At 37.1% G+C, this 17,166-nt stretch overlaps 1 pseudogene; it reads left to right on the plus strand.

Annotated features, from left to right (window-relative positions):
* The first annotated feature begins 321 nt into the window (after positions 1 to 321).
* LOC126956149 (T-complex protein 1 subunit eta-like) lies at positions 322 to 2,795 on the plus strand (annotated as a pseudogene).
* Positions 2,796 to 17,166: the final 14,371 nt, after the last annotated feature.

Genomic DNA, 17,166 nt, shown 5'->3' on the forward strand with positions numbered 1-17,166 from the left:
TGTAGATTTGGAGACCGGAAGAGTCCTTGAGATAATCTGCATGCCAAATACCTCAAAATTGAGTCATAGCAGTTGGCAACTTTTGGTATGATCTCAAATATTCACATGATAGCAAAATCCAGTAGTTAATCCAATTGCTTACAAGATAAAAGACATGTGGACTGCACCTAACACAGACACATACTCAAAACTGCAGTGAAAACTTTATTTGATATGTGCTGTAACAAAAAGTGCATGTGGGTGCAGGGCACTGTGGGTTGCTGGGTAGCCAGGACACAGAGAAGAGAGGAGGAGCAGTTGGCCACTGAATAAGCTTCTCAAATGATGTCCACAGCAGTTATCCTGTTGGAAGAAGGGACTGATAGTTCCCAAGGCATCCCCCAGCTTGTGAGTAACATCAGTGCCTGACACGTGATTGCTGAGAGTGGAAGAACCACCCTGGGTTCCTATGGTGCAGATAAGCTTATTATGGATGGCAGAGGCAAGCAACAATTTTCCTGAAGCTTCTTGAAGTTGTCCGTCCTGCAACAAAGACTTCAATGGGCATTGCCAAATATCAAGGTGCTGAGGTGAGTGATGGCACCACCTCAGTGACCTTGCTGGTTGCAGAGTTTCTGAAGCAGGTGAAACCTTATGTGGAAGAAGGTTTGTACCTGAAGATCATCATTCAAGCTTTCTGAACAGCCATCCAATGGGCAGTTAATGATAGCAAAGAGATCACTGTGACCATGAAGAAGACAGAAAAAGAGGAGCAGAAGAAGCTGTTTGGAGAAATGTGCCATCCTGCTCTGAGCTCCAAGCTCATCTCCCAGCAGAAAGCCTTCTTTGCAAAGATGGTGGTTGAGCTTAAAATGCTCAATCATTTTAAGCTACAGCTTAAAATGATTGGAATCAAGAAGATACAGGGTGGAACCCTAGAGGATTCCCATCTGGTAGCTGGTGTTGCATTCAATAATTTCTTTTATGCTGGGTTGGAAATGCAACCACAAAAGTGCCATAATCCCAAGATTGCACTTTTAAATGTTAAGCTTGAGTTGAAAGTTGAGAAAGATAATGCTGAGATCAGAGTCCTCACAATGGGGAATTACCAGGCAATTGTTGGTGCTGAGTGGAACATTCTCTATGACAAGTTAGTGAGGATCCATCATTCTGGAGCCAAAGTTGTCTTGTCCAAACTCTCCAGTGGGGATGTGGTCACTCAGTACTTTGTTCACAGGGGCAGGTTCTGTGCTGGCCAAGTACCTGAGAAGGATCTGAAGAGGACAATGATGGCCTACAGAGGGTCAATCCAGACCATTGTGAACGCTCTGTCAGCAGACATGCTGGGCAACTGCCAGGTGTTTGAGGAGACCCTGACTGGAGGTGAGAGGTATAATTTCTTTACTGGCCTCCTAAGGCCAAGACATACACATTTATCCTCCACAGTGATGCCACAGCTTATGGAGGAGACAGAACAGTTCATGCCTAATGCCATCATGATTGTCAGGAGGGCCATCGAAAATGATTTGGTGGTGGCTGGTGGTGGGGCCATTGAGATAAAGCTCTCCAAGTACCTGTAGGATTAGTAAGGACTATTCCAGGAATGCAGCAGCTGGATTGGGGTGTATGCTAAGGCCTTGGAGATATCCTACGGCAGCTATGCGACAATACTGGTTTTGATACCACAAGCATTCTTAACAAGCTGTGGGCATAGCATGCCCAGAGAGGCACATGGTATGGCATGGACATCAACAATGAGGATATTGCTGACCACTCTGAGACCTTCGTATGGGAGCCAGCTATGTGCCAGGAAGAGCACCGTCATCAGAGAAATGAATTGTCTTGCACCTTGATTTTGGACTTCCCAACCTCCAGAACTGTGAGAGATAAATTCCCATTGTTTAAGCCATCCAGTCTATAGTATTTTGTTATGACAGTTCAAACTAACTAATACGATAGAATATTTGCTAATTGAGATAGCTCTGATAGTTTTCAGGGCACACATAAGGCTGCCACAAAAAATATGACAAACTGGGTGGGTTATAACAACAGAAATTTATTCTCTCACAACTTGGGATGTTAGATGTTCAAAAATCAAGATGTTGAGAGAGCCATGCTCCATCTAAATGCTCTAGAAAAGAATTCTTTCTTACCACTCTCCGAGTTTCTGATGTTCCTTGGCTTGTAGCTTCATCACTCTGATCTCTGCCTCCATCTTCAGATGGCCTTCTTTTCTGTGCATGCCTCTGTGTGTCTGTCTTATAAGGATACTAGTCACTGGACTTAGGGTTCACCCTAATCCAGTATGTCCTCCTTTTAACTTAATTATATCTATAAAACCTTATTTCCAAATAAGGTCACACTCTGAGGTTCTGGGTGGGTATAAATTTTGGGAGGATACTGTTCAATCCCCTACAGCTGATAGTGAAGTACAAATTTTCAGTAAATATTAAAATACTTCTAAAAATTACAGATGTGAATTTTCTAAGTAATACAAATTATATTCTGATTTATTTTGTGTCACATTCTAACTCATTTTTTTCCGTTTCATTTAATTTCTCTTTCCCTCATTGCTCCTGTGTCAGAAGGCCATGGCTTACCCATGAGAAACGATAAACTCTCTCTTGTGGTTGATATTTATGGGAATGCAAGCTGACAGGTAAGCTGATGCACTCTTTCTTAAATATTTGACCCACAAATGTAGCCAGACAATTGAAAAAAATCTGTGTTTCCTAGCTGGTATGGTTATATTAATATCAGACAAAGTAGACCTCCAGACAAGGAAAATTGCCAGAAATAAAGAGGACACTTCCTAATGATAAAAGGGTCAATTCATCAGAAAGACATATCTTAAATGTGTATGTGCCTAATAAAAAAGTTTCAAAATCTGTGAAGCAAAACAAGATATTCTCAAATCAATAATCACAGTTGGGATTTTTAACACTCCACTATTAGTAATTGATATACTATCTAGACAAAGAATATCGATAAAGAGATAGAAAATTTAAACAGTACTGTCAACATATCTGGCCTAAATAACATTTAAAGAACATTTCACCGAACACTGAAAAATACACGTCCTTTTCAAGTATATGTGAGAAATTCACCAGTATAGGCAACTGGATAGACCAAAAGAAGTCTCAACAAATTAAAAAAAAAAAAAGGAAATCTTATTGAGTATTCTCTAACTTCAATAGCATTACATGAGAAATCAATACAATATATAAAAATATCCGAATATTATAAAATGGAAAAAAAATATTTTATCACCTTAACTTTAAAAATGAATGTCAGTGAAAGCTCTTATTCAACTCTATGAATCCCAAGTGGGGAATGAAAAATCTCCAATAAATTGTTCAAGAAAATTAACTCTCAAAACCAAATAATCTTTTTAGAATTTATTGTTTATGGAGCTCTTTACAGTTGTGTTATGTATTGCCATTGACCACTCACTTGCTACATCAAGAAAAATGTATTCAGCATTATAAATAATGCTTTCATATAGCCCAAGATTATTTACTTGAATATTCTATATTACTTTTCATGGTCTCATTTATTTAAAACCTCGAGGATCTCAAAGTCTTCCTGGAACCAGAGAGGGGACTGCTAATTGTCTTGGAAATGTAAAATAAACAATTTTTCTACATATGTTAGTACCACTGTTTATTGACTATTTGCTCAGCTCTGGTGTAATTGGAGTCATTAGGGAAGCAAAAACAGCTCCCATCCTGTCAGTACCTGACCTTTAAACTAGTCGTACATTCTGTGTTACTGGATGTTAAACAAGCTGGCCCTTTCATGGCATGGTAGCTGTTGTTGCAATGCAAGCAGGAGTAGAGAGGTGCCATTCCTTGTTGAAAACTTTTTTGGAAAAAAAAAAAATAAGTCTTCTGCTGCAGACATGGTGTTCCAAAAATCAGACAAAATATATTTCATGGAAAATCTATTTTGAGTTCGACATTCATTTGAAAAGCTAAAACTAGCATCCGGATAAAAAAAGGAAGGGATGAAACATCAAACTGAAAATATCTTCCTATATTGTGACATTTTAGCAAATGTAAATGAAACCACCTTTAAGGCTGTCACAAGCAAAGAAATCCAACTGGGGTCTTGATGACTGAAGGAATGTTAAAGAATCTCTCATCAGCAGACCATAAAGAATAAAGCAAAAGCTATCAGTAATGTGCAGATGTTATCAGGATGTGACTACAGCACAACCCCGCATCCCGATGAAGAGACAAAACTGCAGATGTTTAACATATTACAGGAACTAACCGCAAATTCTGTTTTGCTTCTCCTACTTTATAGTGTTTAATTTTTTTTTTTTAAAGACACATGAATTGCACTTTGGAAGAACTTCCTCCAACCTCAATCACTTTGTAAGTCTAAATGCTTCCTACTAGAATGGAGGGAGTTCTGGGTAAAGTGGCATATAAATTACTACATGAGTGTGGGCAGTGGGAAGTATGCAGGGAAGGGATGTGTTTAAGCGTTTATATGGAGGTGGTGGGAAGACAGTGCTCATCATTGTGTGATAATGGAAGCCTAGGTGTGAGATAGAGACCCATACACTGATTTGACAACAAACCTACTTTAAATCTGCTTCAATCCTGGCAAACCAAAAGAACTCATTGAAACTTCAATTTGTTAAACAAAGTAGAACACATTTGAAGATGTGAAGCCAATAATTCTGCCCAGATGACTTTTTCTTTTAAAGTTATAGATAGAGTAACAGTTTGATAGATAATTTATTTAGTTTTCAAAGGAATTGTTTATCTTTTACTAAATGCCCCTCCTTGGTGAGAATTATTTTAGTGGGACAGCTGGGGTTTCATGATGTTCTTGAAAATGGCCAATTATCAAATCATGAAAAGGTATACTAAGACATATATTTCTTTCATTTTGATTAGTTAGTTTAGATATACTCATGTTGCAGGAAAATTTTGTTTTTCAAAAAGAACCCAGCCTATCTATTGTGCTCAGCTGCTGGTTTGATCCCAGGTTGGAGTGGGGGTCAGCAGCTGGGGTGAGTAGGTCAGTTTGCTGGTGCCCTCTTCTGTCAGACACAGGTCTCTGCTGGCCTCTGTCCCCTCTGCTCTCCATCCGCAGTTCTGTTCTCTCCCAAGGAGCCAGCATGACCTTGCCCTTCAGGGCCTTTATTCAGGACCAGTTAACATCAGCTGGGTCACATGGACTGAAGACTACAGAACAAAAACAAAAAAGGAAGAAGGGAGGTACTTTTTAAAAAAGAACAAGATGACCTCTTTGAGATTAAAAACATAAAACACACTAAAACACACAAATCAATTTTGGCGATGGGCTTTTACTTCAGGGAAAATCATGTAATTTACTTTGGAAAGAGTAAATATTAGAAAGCATACCAAAGAATGACACTCTACTTTTGGTGAAAATGATTAAGTCTGTATGTTTATGAGGATGAAAACTCATAGATAGGTATCACCTAGAACGAAGAGTGGCTTAACATGTATTCTCAAAATAATTTTCTTTGAGATTCAGGAAAGAATAAGGGCAGAAAATGGGAGTTAACATATTGTACTTTCCATAGGAAAGAGACAGAAGAGATACACAATAAAAAAGATAGTCCTGCTTGATATTACAAGGCTTGAGTAAGTAATTCCAAACCAATTATTTAAAAACAAATCAAACCAATGACAAAAACAATTTTTGGTTTTAAAGCACACTCATCTATTTATGTTCACATGGACTAAATACAGTAGAAAGTAAACAAAGTTCATCTTTAAAGGTTGGTTAATAGTGGGACTCTATCCATTCTCTTCATCTCTCTCCATTCCTAGTGCCTGGAACAGCATTTGGCACATTGAGAGTGTCCAATAACGTTGGTTAAATAGAATCATTGAACAAGAGTAAAGAACCCTGTTCTGAATACTGAACAAAGTAAAATATTCAAATATTTGAATATTTCAACACTCTCTGTCTCAGGGGCCATCTCAGCTTGTAAGAAAATTTCACGTATTTTTTATGCCAGGGTAGGCAACTACAGAGGAAATGGAAGAAATTCTTTAGCGTAAGGTTGTTCCACCTTTTGCCAAGTTGTGACCGGCTGAAAAACTCAAAACATTTTGAGGAGATGCTATCTGCCATGGGGATTACCACAATACATGTAGGATCAAAGAAAATTCCACATTTTACCCTGGTGATTAGCTGTAATTAAATAAAGTAAGTCTTTTTAAACTTCATTAGCAGCAAGACGTTTGCTACAGCAGAGTGGGCACAAATCATCCATTCTTAATTAAAAGATAATCCACAGGATGGCCATAATCTTCTTCTAAAAATACACCATTTTCCCCTGAAAGATTTTCTCATCAAATAAGGATAAATAACAGTTTCTATGAGTTTAAGCCATGAAGGAAGGATGCTCCTCCCGTTTGCTTGAGTGAGTGCTGAATGTGGCTGATAACATCACTTTGGCATGCTATTATCTAAAATGGTAGAATACCTCACTTCAGCAAAGTCTGACATAAATCTTTGAAAACAAAGACATTGCATATGTATGAGCTGAAATAGATATGACAGTGTTGGCACATTAATATTCCTGTCACTAGGGGGTTTCAAACTTTTAAGGAGAGGATGGGAATGAATTCAGACTGTAGCTGGTAAAATAGGGCAACATACAGTAGGACAATTAGGCATGAGGAACCATCATAAAACACGCACAGAGAAAGGGTTCCCCTACTCCCTGCCTTTGGTAAAAAAATGACTGTAGGATCATTTCTTGGGAATACCAAGAATAACTAATTTGGCTTAGAGATCTGCATGGTTGTTCTAAGCATACTAATAAGAATATTCCACAAAGACCAGTCCCAATCAATAGAAGAGAGAATGGGTTTTTCATGTGTAGCCACTGTGGTGGTTCGTGGTAACAGATGTTTCCACTTATTCTACAACAAGTGTCATTAAAAGTAACTGTGGGTCCTAATTGAACAGTTCTCCACCTAGTTGGATCTGTGCAGAAAATAGTTATGTTATTGTATGTCCTACAATTACTTTCTTTTCCTGTTTTTGCTTGCTGATATGATAAGCTTTACCATGATCTTTGTACTTAATTTCTCTGGAAGAAGTAAATGAATGAAAAATAAACTTGTTTTTACTCATCTTACCCTATAGAGTACTACTATGTGTTGGAAAAACATCTACTTAGAGATGCCAACCATTTTTAGAATATCCTTGTAAATCATCAATTTCTAGAAAATCACTACTTACCAAGGAAGATGACATAACTGTTGTATTAGATTACATTCTGCATGGGTAATTCTGTATGCTAAGAGTTATTCAACACTACGTCTTAATGAAAAATAGTCACTAAGTTTCAGTTCTGGTGTTTGAAACTTACGTTGAAATGTTAGAATTTTTCTTTTGATAAAACATATGTGTTGATCTGGTGAGTGGAAATGAGGGGCTGGACTGCTTAAAGGCTTTTTACCAAAAGCTTTTTGGACACAGTGCTCTAGCCCTGGGAGGCTTGGTCTGAGACCTGACAGCAGTCGTCCAGATGGAGAAAAAAGGCTTCAAAACCTTCCCTTTTGACAAAGAGACATGAAATAATATCTGACAAAGGCATCTCAAGCAAATATGATGGCAAGCCAGCAATTATGTAGGCTACAAAGGAGAGCACATCTCACTTCCAAATGTCTTTTTTTTTCTTCAAATTTTACTTATAACAACTCATAGAGGCGCTTAGGTCAGTATTTTTAGAAACAATTTAATGTATGACTGTGCTTTAGGTTTGGTTAAACTCCTTTACTACACTAATGCTATTTGTCATTTCATGCATATGTCAGCATTGTTTTTGAATGGCAAAAAAAAGGTTGGGAAGAAACCAAGCACGAAGAAAGGCTCTTGCAGCTGACTATATACAACTTTGTTTTAGAAAGAAAGAAATATTCCAAGGAGATAGGTTATATGACACTTGCAAAACGTTGGGATCTCTTAAATGCAGTCATATGTTAAAAGAAATAAATTAAATAATATTGCACCCAAAAAAATGACAGCAAAATTGACCAGGTCAAGCTGCATAGTTTCCCTCTTTAATCTCAGACTGTCTGCAAATATATTGTTCTTAATCTTGGAAAATAGGTAAGAGAAAAGCTTTTCCAAAGATCTGAAAATATTTTGTTTTGTTAGTACAATACCAAACTGTGAAGAATTTACATGTACAAAATGAATTTTGATTCGATCTTACACATAAATCATCATTAAAAGCATATATACTCCATGAATTGAAGCCCAAGTTTCAACTAGGATGAATAGTAATAATAATAATAATGATAAATGAGATGAAACACATACTTCACAAATAACTGCAACATATGCTTCCTCAAAATGTTTGCTTTTTTTGTTTCATAGTAATCAAGCTGTTCCTGATGGAAGATACATCTCAAATAAGCAAAGTGCTCATGGTATAAAATTATTGATATGAACTGTAAATGAAAACAAAGCTACTTGGTCCGTTAAAATGTTCTCTTTCATGTTGATTTATTGCAGAAAAATAATAAATTGCAGCCTCTTCTTTTTCCTCTGACATATTTGGGATACTTTACATGACTTTGAAATGGCTTAATTATTTTACTACCCACTGTAGAATATTCTAAGGAGGGGAAGAAAAACATGTATTTACTTTCCTGTGGCCATTTCTTACTGTCTGATCCAGTGCTTGGGAATACCAAAGATATTGTTTAATGGGAAAGAAAAAAATAAATCAAAAGTATCAAAAATTATATTAGAAGTTACTTGATAAGCGGTAATCAATCCATTCACCACGTGGTCTGTAGTATAAAGACACTGCAAGTTCTCTGATACCCACATCTGCTAATTAAGTTACCAGTAAAGGGGCTGTAGATAAGGATGCTCCTGAAATTGACCATAAATTCTAGTTACTATTTAAAAAGCACTAGAAAGATGTAGTCTTTTCTACCACATTCACACAAAGAAGTTTCTTTATACCCTCACTATTTCTTTCTTGGGATAACCTCTTTTGTTCTATCAGATTGTACAGATTGAATTTGCTGTGAAATTATGTTTTCTGCTAGCTATGAAAGAACAAGAATTTCAGTATACCACTGACAAAGCCATCATATTCTTTTATTTATTATGTATAAAGCATCTATTATGATTTAGACACTTACAAAAGCTAGCATTTATTAAAACATTTCATATATTTAAATATGTTTGGTTTCAAAGATAAACTATATTATATCTTGTTTGTTTGAATAAAATGTTTGTCTCACTTTTCAGCACACCAGATGCATTTCCTTGTTTGACTTAAACAAAAACGGTCATGGGTTTGATTTTATATGGAGTTAAACATTTAGTAAAATAGCTGTTTTATATGAAACGCAGAACACAAATATCTGCAAACAAATGTGAATTTGGTATTACCAATGAAGAATATACCCTAAGTCACTGGTACCATTTAATCTTATGTGCGATAGCATTTTCTTATCTAGCAAAACAAGTCCTCCATCATCTGTTACCATTTTATATAAAATAAATAAAACACCAACTTCTTTTCTTATCCATGCATTGCTTATTCCTTGAAAAAACAGATACGTTTTATAAAAGAAGTTGTTATATTAAGATGTATGTCTGCTTTTCTTCAGAAGACAGATTAGAGTGCTTCAGCTGCCACTAAAGTTGTCGCTCTTTGTAACAAAATGTAATGCTGCATATATAAAAATGCAAAGTGTAATGTAGAGTCAAATGTCTCTCAGCACAAGAGTTGTTCGTTTTAGCACCCATTTTGTTGGTATTTATCAACTTACTAATTATAGGCAAATTGCTTCCAACACGAAAACTGTGATGATTAGCAGTTTTTTCTGCTAACTCTAGTCTACTGTAGTTCCGGTAAAGAATGTCAATAATCCAGATTCCTTTCTTTTTCCTGGCTTAGAATGTGTAAAAATAAATTCATCAGGCTAGCATTTCTCAACTTTTGGGAAACGTGGTTTGGAAGGATGGGGGTGGGAAGAGGAAAAGGAATGGATAGCTAATCAAGAAGGTCTACATGCCTCTTCCCATCAATTGGGCAATCTTGAAGGCATACTTGAGACTAATCTGTCTATCACATAATGGAATTAGGTAATCCCAGTTTTACTAACAGAGTGAATGCATTTGTGCATTGCAAGGGAAGTGCATCAATCACTAGAATGCAGCATAAAATACCTATATTAAAGAAGGGAGTAAGAAGAGTTTTAAGAACTAGCTCACATGCCATCACTGATAACCAGAAAATGGTTGGCATATATTGTTTTAAACCTTTCATAGAACTATGCAGCAGAGCTACATCATACTGCTTGGTCAGACATAAAACAGTTTGTAACCTTCAGCCTTCCATTACAATCCTTTAAAGTGAGCTCAAATGAAAATGGGAGGAACACGCCAATCTAGAAAATGTTTTCATAACATGCAATGCAATAAAAGGTTGAATTTTCTATCACCATTGCTAATTTCACCCATTTGTTTCTCACTATAATAAGGAAACAGGATTAAATGGAAAATTTTACAGTTCACAGAATACATTACACTGCAGAAATGTCTGTAGCAAATACTGACTTAGTGTCTTAACCAACTTACATGCCTCTAAGTGACTATTTCTCCCTGGTATGAAGTTTCTATAATTTTAAAGTTATATTGGCAGGTTCCAGTCAACAAGGATATCTGCAATGTCCTTCTTTCTCCAATACATTGCTTTTAGTCTAATTGCTTATTTGCAGTCTCAGCAAGCAGAGAGAAGAATTTTATCCTCTTTGCCTTGTCTCTGAATACTAACTAGCTGGCCAAGCCAAGGCTCTCTAAAGAGAGAAACTGCATGGGAGACACACTGCATTTGACACAGTCAAGAGGTAAAAGAAAGAGCAAAACAAAAGTCTATTCAGAACTGAATCCTGTGATATTCTCCCCCATCCCCCAACCCCTTTAAAAATAAAGAGAAAGGGGTGAAATACCCATAAATCCATGCCTGAATGCCTGAGGTTGTCAGAATAAAGGACAATGAATGACAGGTGACTGTCAGTCTAATTCTCAGTCTCCAAGTTATCACTTTTTGGCATTGTTGAACAAAAGAAGTGTATACATAACAAGGAATTATGTCATAAGTTCTCTATGAATGCGTAGTTTCAATATGGGAGAAGAACTTAAGTATTTCCACATGGGCATATGCATTTCCTTCCAGTTCTGTGTATTTTTCCAGGAAAATGTTCTGAAATTATTGTTTTTCTAATGACAAGAATGCTAAATAACTTTGGGGAAAATGCTGAAGGGTTATTAAACTGCTTGCCTTTTAATTCTTTTTTTAAGAATGGGAGATATAACTTGATATATAAAACTCCTTGCACATGTTGCTACATTTTTAAAAAAGAAATAAGAACCAACTGATGAGAGTTTTTCTGTTTGATTTTTAAAAGGCTCTTCTCAAGCTATTTTCCCCCAAGATCTCTTTATACTTTCATCCTCGCAGACTGCCTTAATCCTCCTGTCTTTGTTGTTCCAATGTCTGATCAGCTTGTTCTACCCCACATTTGCTAGAACTGAAACTTGACTTCAGGCACTTGCAGTTATAAATCCCTACAAACCTACAGGGTTTCCAGAGAAAGGTGGAGAGTGCTGAAGCAGGAAAGGTTTTGATGGTTATTTAAATAATGTATATTAACTTGTCTGTTGCATTTACTACAGGTACAGAGAGATAAATGTGGAGTGATGGAGTAATTTGTAATTAAAATAAGTTTGGCCTCTTCTCAGATTACTGGCACACTCCAGTCTGTTGACCATCTGTAGTAGGACAAAGATTCTATTCTGAGTTCCATTGGGCTGGGTAAGAAACACAACTACACAGAGCCCCAAGTTTCTACATCTTACCACGGTGGGCATGAAGACAGTTTACTGTGGCCACTCTTCTGATGTCAGTTATAACCAGGCGTTTAGAGGAGTATAGAGACAGTAGTCTGTATCACTGCAAACACAGGGCACCATTCTGGGGAAGTGCCACTTGTGGTATCACTCCAGCAGGTGTTATTAAATGTTCTAAGCCTTTTGAGAGAAATTAAGAAGGGAAAGTGTGTAACTGAAATGAATTTAAAAAACACAGGAGTAAGTTATATCTTTTTTTCCTTTTCCTTGCTATAAAGCAAAAATAAATCTTAAAAGTAGAAACATGACAGAACTCTATTTCACTGTTAAAGATGAACAATAGTTTTTTCACATTTAACAGTGAAATACACAGAATTCTCTCATATGAACAATAATTTGTTCATATTTAACAGTGAAATACACAGAATTCTCTCATGTTCCTACTTTTAAAGTTTGGAAATTAAAAGTACTTGATAGGAAACAGTCATCTTAGTCTTCAAGAAATTCATTTGTATGGGAGGCCGACGCGGGCAGATCATGAGGTCAGGAGTTCGAGACCAGCCTGGCCAACATAGTGAAGCCTCGCCTCTACTAAAAATACAAAAAGTTAGCTGGGCGTGGCGGCAGTCGCCTGTAATCCCAGCTACTCGGGAGGCTGAGGCAGGAGAGTGGCTTGAACCCAAGAGGCAGGGGTTGCAGTGAGCCGAGATCGCGCCATTGCACTCCAGGACGACGGAGTGAGACTCCATCTCAAAAACAACAACAACCATAAAAATAAAAAATAAAAAGAGAAAGCAATTAATTGTAGATTATTTGACAAACTGATAATATGAGAACCAACCTTGATCTCATATAAAATTTATTTTTGCACAAAAGTGTACAAGATTCCTGGATTCCATTTTTCTGTTTTCCCCCATTTACAGTAGATATAACTTAAACTGCTTCATCTGAGTATTTATTTCAGGAGCTTAAGCAGAAATGATTATGTCTAATATCTGAAAATGTTTTCATATAGTAGTTGTAATTATTTGCACTTATTTGTAGTAATTCTATTTCTACCTCTTATTTATGATGGTTCTCATAAAAAAAAATCTCCTGGGGAAAACGGTAATTAAAAAATCTTCCTGTTATAATTGATATTGACAGGTTTACAGAAGCTAAACTTGAAAGTCACAGATAAAATTGTTTTGAACTTCAGGATTATAGTCTACTATTATTTTTGGTTAACAGAAAATACATGGGTATGAAAATTACATATGACAGTGATATGAGGAACAGGTTTCATTTGAGAAGAAATTGGAGGCTAACTTCGAATAAGTAAAATTAAATCTATGCACATTTAAAGAGTGTGTTTTTGAGAGGGGATAAAATGATCAAAAATCCAAGTTTGCTATTGATTAGTTGCATGAACATATTTTGTAATTAAAAAATAATAATTGCTATTTTTAAACCAATGGGTTTTTTGTGGAATGTGTATGTGTATAGGGATGTGAGTGTGTTTGTATGTGTGTGTGTGTCTGTGGTGGAATCATAGTGAGAAAGTAGGAAGAGTTATGTTGGGAATAATACTGTTTCATACTAGAGACTTTTCAAAATGAAGATATATAATTCTGCATTTCATTTATATTTAACAAGACCTACTATACAGTTGAGAGAATCCCAATTATTTTGAAAAATAATGACCTATGGGTCAGTCACATCTTGACAACTCCTGATGAGGGTTCAAGGAAAAATTCAGAGTCTTAAAAATACAGTAATCTAAGTAGATCACCATCATCATGTGATGACAGCAAGCTTTATACATTTTCTGAAAAAGATAATTATTTTATGAGCTAGTTATATCTATGAAGTTTGATCATTTCTTTTTCTAATAACAAAGAACAATGTGGTCAGAAGGGATGAAATACTTAGCTGATCATCAGTCTTAAATAGTAGATAATAAATGCTTTCCTTCTAAAAGCAATTAAGCTTAAATGCATTAGTAACTGTACTTTAGCCAGTATTTATCCTCCAGGTTGTAGCGATGCAGTGTCAGGGATAAGAAGCAGAGAAATGATCACTATGAGCCAGATAGAGAGGCAGCTTGGCAGGGGTGAGGTTTGTCCTCTGGATTGAAGAAAGGGAAGTTAAGAATAGGTCTGGGAAAGGAGGAAGAGCATGATGGAAGAAGAATGAAATGAGAAAAGACACAGATATGAAGATGAATATAGGTGTAAAATGTTCAGATGGAAGAGGAATGAAATGAGCAAAGACACAGATATGAGGATGAATATAGGCGTAAAATGTTCAAACCCTGACCTTCCCTTTGTAGGGATAGGTAGGTAGGTAGGTAGACAGATAGAGATGGATATGTATGGAATGGAGAACCTTATGATGGAAGTAAAATTCTGTGATGATATTTTAGGAAAGTCTATTCTTCTGTATTGATATTATTTACATTTTATAAATAATAGAGTGACATCAACAATGGCTGGCTAGAGTTACCTGGTACTTGTCCTCCCTACAAAAAGGAACCAAAAAATGAGTAAACAGCTATATTTTGAGTACAATGACTAAGGAAGTATGCTGGAGAACACCAGGGTAATGAAAAAACACCTGCGTCACACAGAAAACCAGGATGGCAACATAAAGAGGTAAGCAAGACATCCTGCTTTTGCCATACTGCCTCCTCCACTCGGCTCAGCTCAGCCTCAGTGGAGACATCTTCTTATGAAGGAAAGGTAAGCCGGAGATATCCAGAGGTCCCCATGGCAGCCACAAACCCAGCAATCCTGGGTGCAGGAGAATCCCACAGTCCTCATAGGCCTTTACCCCAGTCTGTACAGTAGCCAGGAGTTGTGCAGCTGCATTGCCTCAGAGTAGAAGCCCACCTTGAGCAGTCTCCACCCCCATAGACTAAGCTGTTATGGCTCAGCTTCATCTTGAAACTGGACACACTACTAGAATGCATTCTTCCCTGGAGGCCAGTAGCAACCAATTCTTTCTATGGCTGAGGTCTCATTATCTTATTACCACATTCACAGTGGTGTCTGCAATACCATGACCCTTGCTGCCAAGAGTCTAGGCCAGATGGAATGAATAAGACCCCAACATGTAAACCCATGTGGCACACCACCCCTTCAGGGAACAAGCAGAGTGCTCAGTAGGGTAGCTACTAAACAGTCAACTGGCTGCCTCACCCATGCACACTTGTGTTGAACAACGGACTGGCCCACTTATCCTGCACATGTCCAGCCTGAAAGCTGGTCCTATGGTGATCTGATCCCCTCAACAGACCACTGCAAATCAACTCAGCCCTGCCATACTTGTGCTCACCTGTGTCCAGCTTGACAGTTGGTCCAGTGGTGGCTACATGTCCCTGGAAAGACTTCTGCACGGCCACCCAGTCTTGCTGCACCTGTATGCACCTGCATACAATGGCACCTGGCCTGACAACCTGTGCTGCAGTGGCTTGAACCTGTGGACAGACTTCCTCAAGGCTGCAGGTCATGGCCATGCTCATATGCACCTATGCCCAGCAAAACTACTTGTCTGGTTGTAGCTTCATTCCCCTAACAGACTGCTGCAGAACCACCTGTCCCTGCTGTGTTCATGTACACCTGACCTAATAGCCAGTCCAGTGGTATCTCCACTTTCCCAGAAAGACAGCCACACAGCTGCTCAGCCAGCTGTACCTTGTCCAACCGTCAGTCTAGCAGGAACCACTGCTTTCACGGAAAGTCCACAGGACTGCCTGACAATTTTCTTTGCCTGCCCACATCTGCTCCTGCATCCAGCCTGATATCTCCCCTACACCCAGCAAAACTGCACCACAATCATCATAAACTCACACAGACTAGGCCACTGAATCTGTCACAGGTGTTGCTGACAAGGATATAGTTAAATATACTGCACAGAGACCATGCTACTGAGTCCACCCAGAATGAAAGTTAACACATCATACCCAACTGACTCCCTAAGACCTATCTACAGAAAAACTCCCTATATAAGCTACTCCATAAAATGGGAAAAAGTGACTGTTTCTCTCAATGTGTACATATAAATGTAGGAACATAGGAAAAATTTAAAAAGAAGGAAACATGACGCCCTCAAAGGAACACAATAAGTCTCGAAGTAACAGACTTCAAAGAAACAACATTTATAAAATGACTATAAAGGAATTCAGGCATTTACAAAATGCCTTTAAAGGGTTATTATTATAAAATAATAATCTTAAGAAAGCAAGATACAAGAAAATAAACAAAAGACAACCAATTCAATGAAATCAGTAAAACGATTCATCATTTGAATGAGAAATTCAACAAAGAAATAGAGATCATAAAAAGGAACCAACAAAAATCTTGGAGCTGAACAATTCAATGAATAAAATAAAAACACCATTGAAAGCTTCAACAACTGAATAGTTTAGGCAGAATAAAATGTCTCTGAACTTGAGTACAGGTCTTTTGAAATAACCTTGTCAGAAGAGAAAGAAGAATAAGAAAGAATAATGAAGGCCTACTGGATGTACAGAATAACACCAAGCAAACAAAATTTGTATTAGAGGAGTATCGGAAGGAGAAGAGATGGTGAAACACACAGAAAACCTATTTAACAAAATAATAGTGAAAATTTCCCAAGTACTGAGAGAGACATGGACATTCAAACTCAGGGAGCTCAAAGACCCCCAATTGTATTAAATGCCAAAAAAAAAAAATCCTCTTCAAGATGCATTATAATCAAACATTTAAAAGTGAAAGAGAGAGAATTCTAAAAGCAGCAAGAGAAAAGCATCAAGTCAAATATAAGACAATTATTATTAGACTATCAGCAGGCTTCTCAGCATAAATCTGCAGGCTAGGAGAGAAGAGGATTATATACTCAAATTTATATATTCAATTTAGCAAATCTATCCCAGAAGTAAAGGAGAAACCAAGACCTTCCAAGACAGGCAAAAGTTGAAGAAATATATAATCACTAGACTGACCTTACAAAAAGTGTTTAAGGGAGCATTATAGCTGTAAACAAAAGAACTATAATTACTTTCATGAAAATATAGGAAAGTATAGAAATCACCACTAGAGGTGAATCCATGTATCAGACTAAGAATACCCCAGTGATGTAACTGTACTATGAAAATTTCTCAAAACTCTAGTATGAAGGTTTAAAATAAAAATGATGAAAAACAACAACAGCCACAATTAGGAGCTAAGGAATATACAATAGATAAGTAAGTAAATTAAGGCTACAAAAACACAAATTATAGGGTGGGAGGAAAAAAGTCTAGAGTACTCTCATGTGAGCAAAATTAACTTGTTTTCAGCT

The sequence above is a fragment of the Macaca thibetana genome, chromosome 6 (assembly GCF_024542745.1).
Source record: "Macaca thibetana thibetana isolate TM-01 chromosome 6, ASM2454274v1, whole genome shotgun sequence".
NCBI lineage: Eukaryota > Metazoa > Chordata > Mammalia > Primates > Cercopithecidae > Macaca > Macaca thibetana.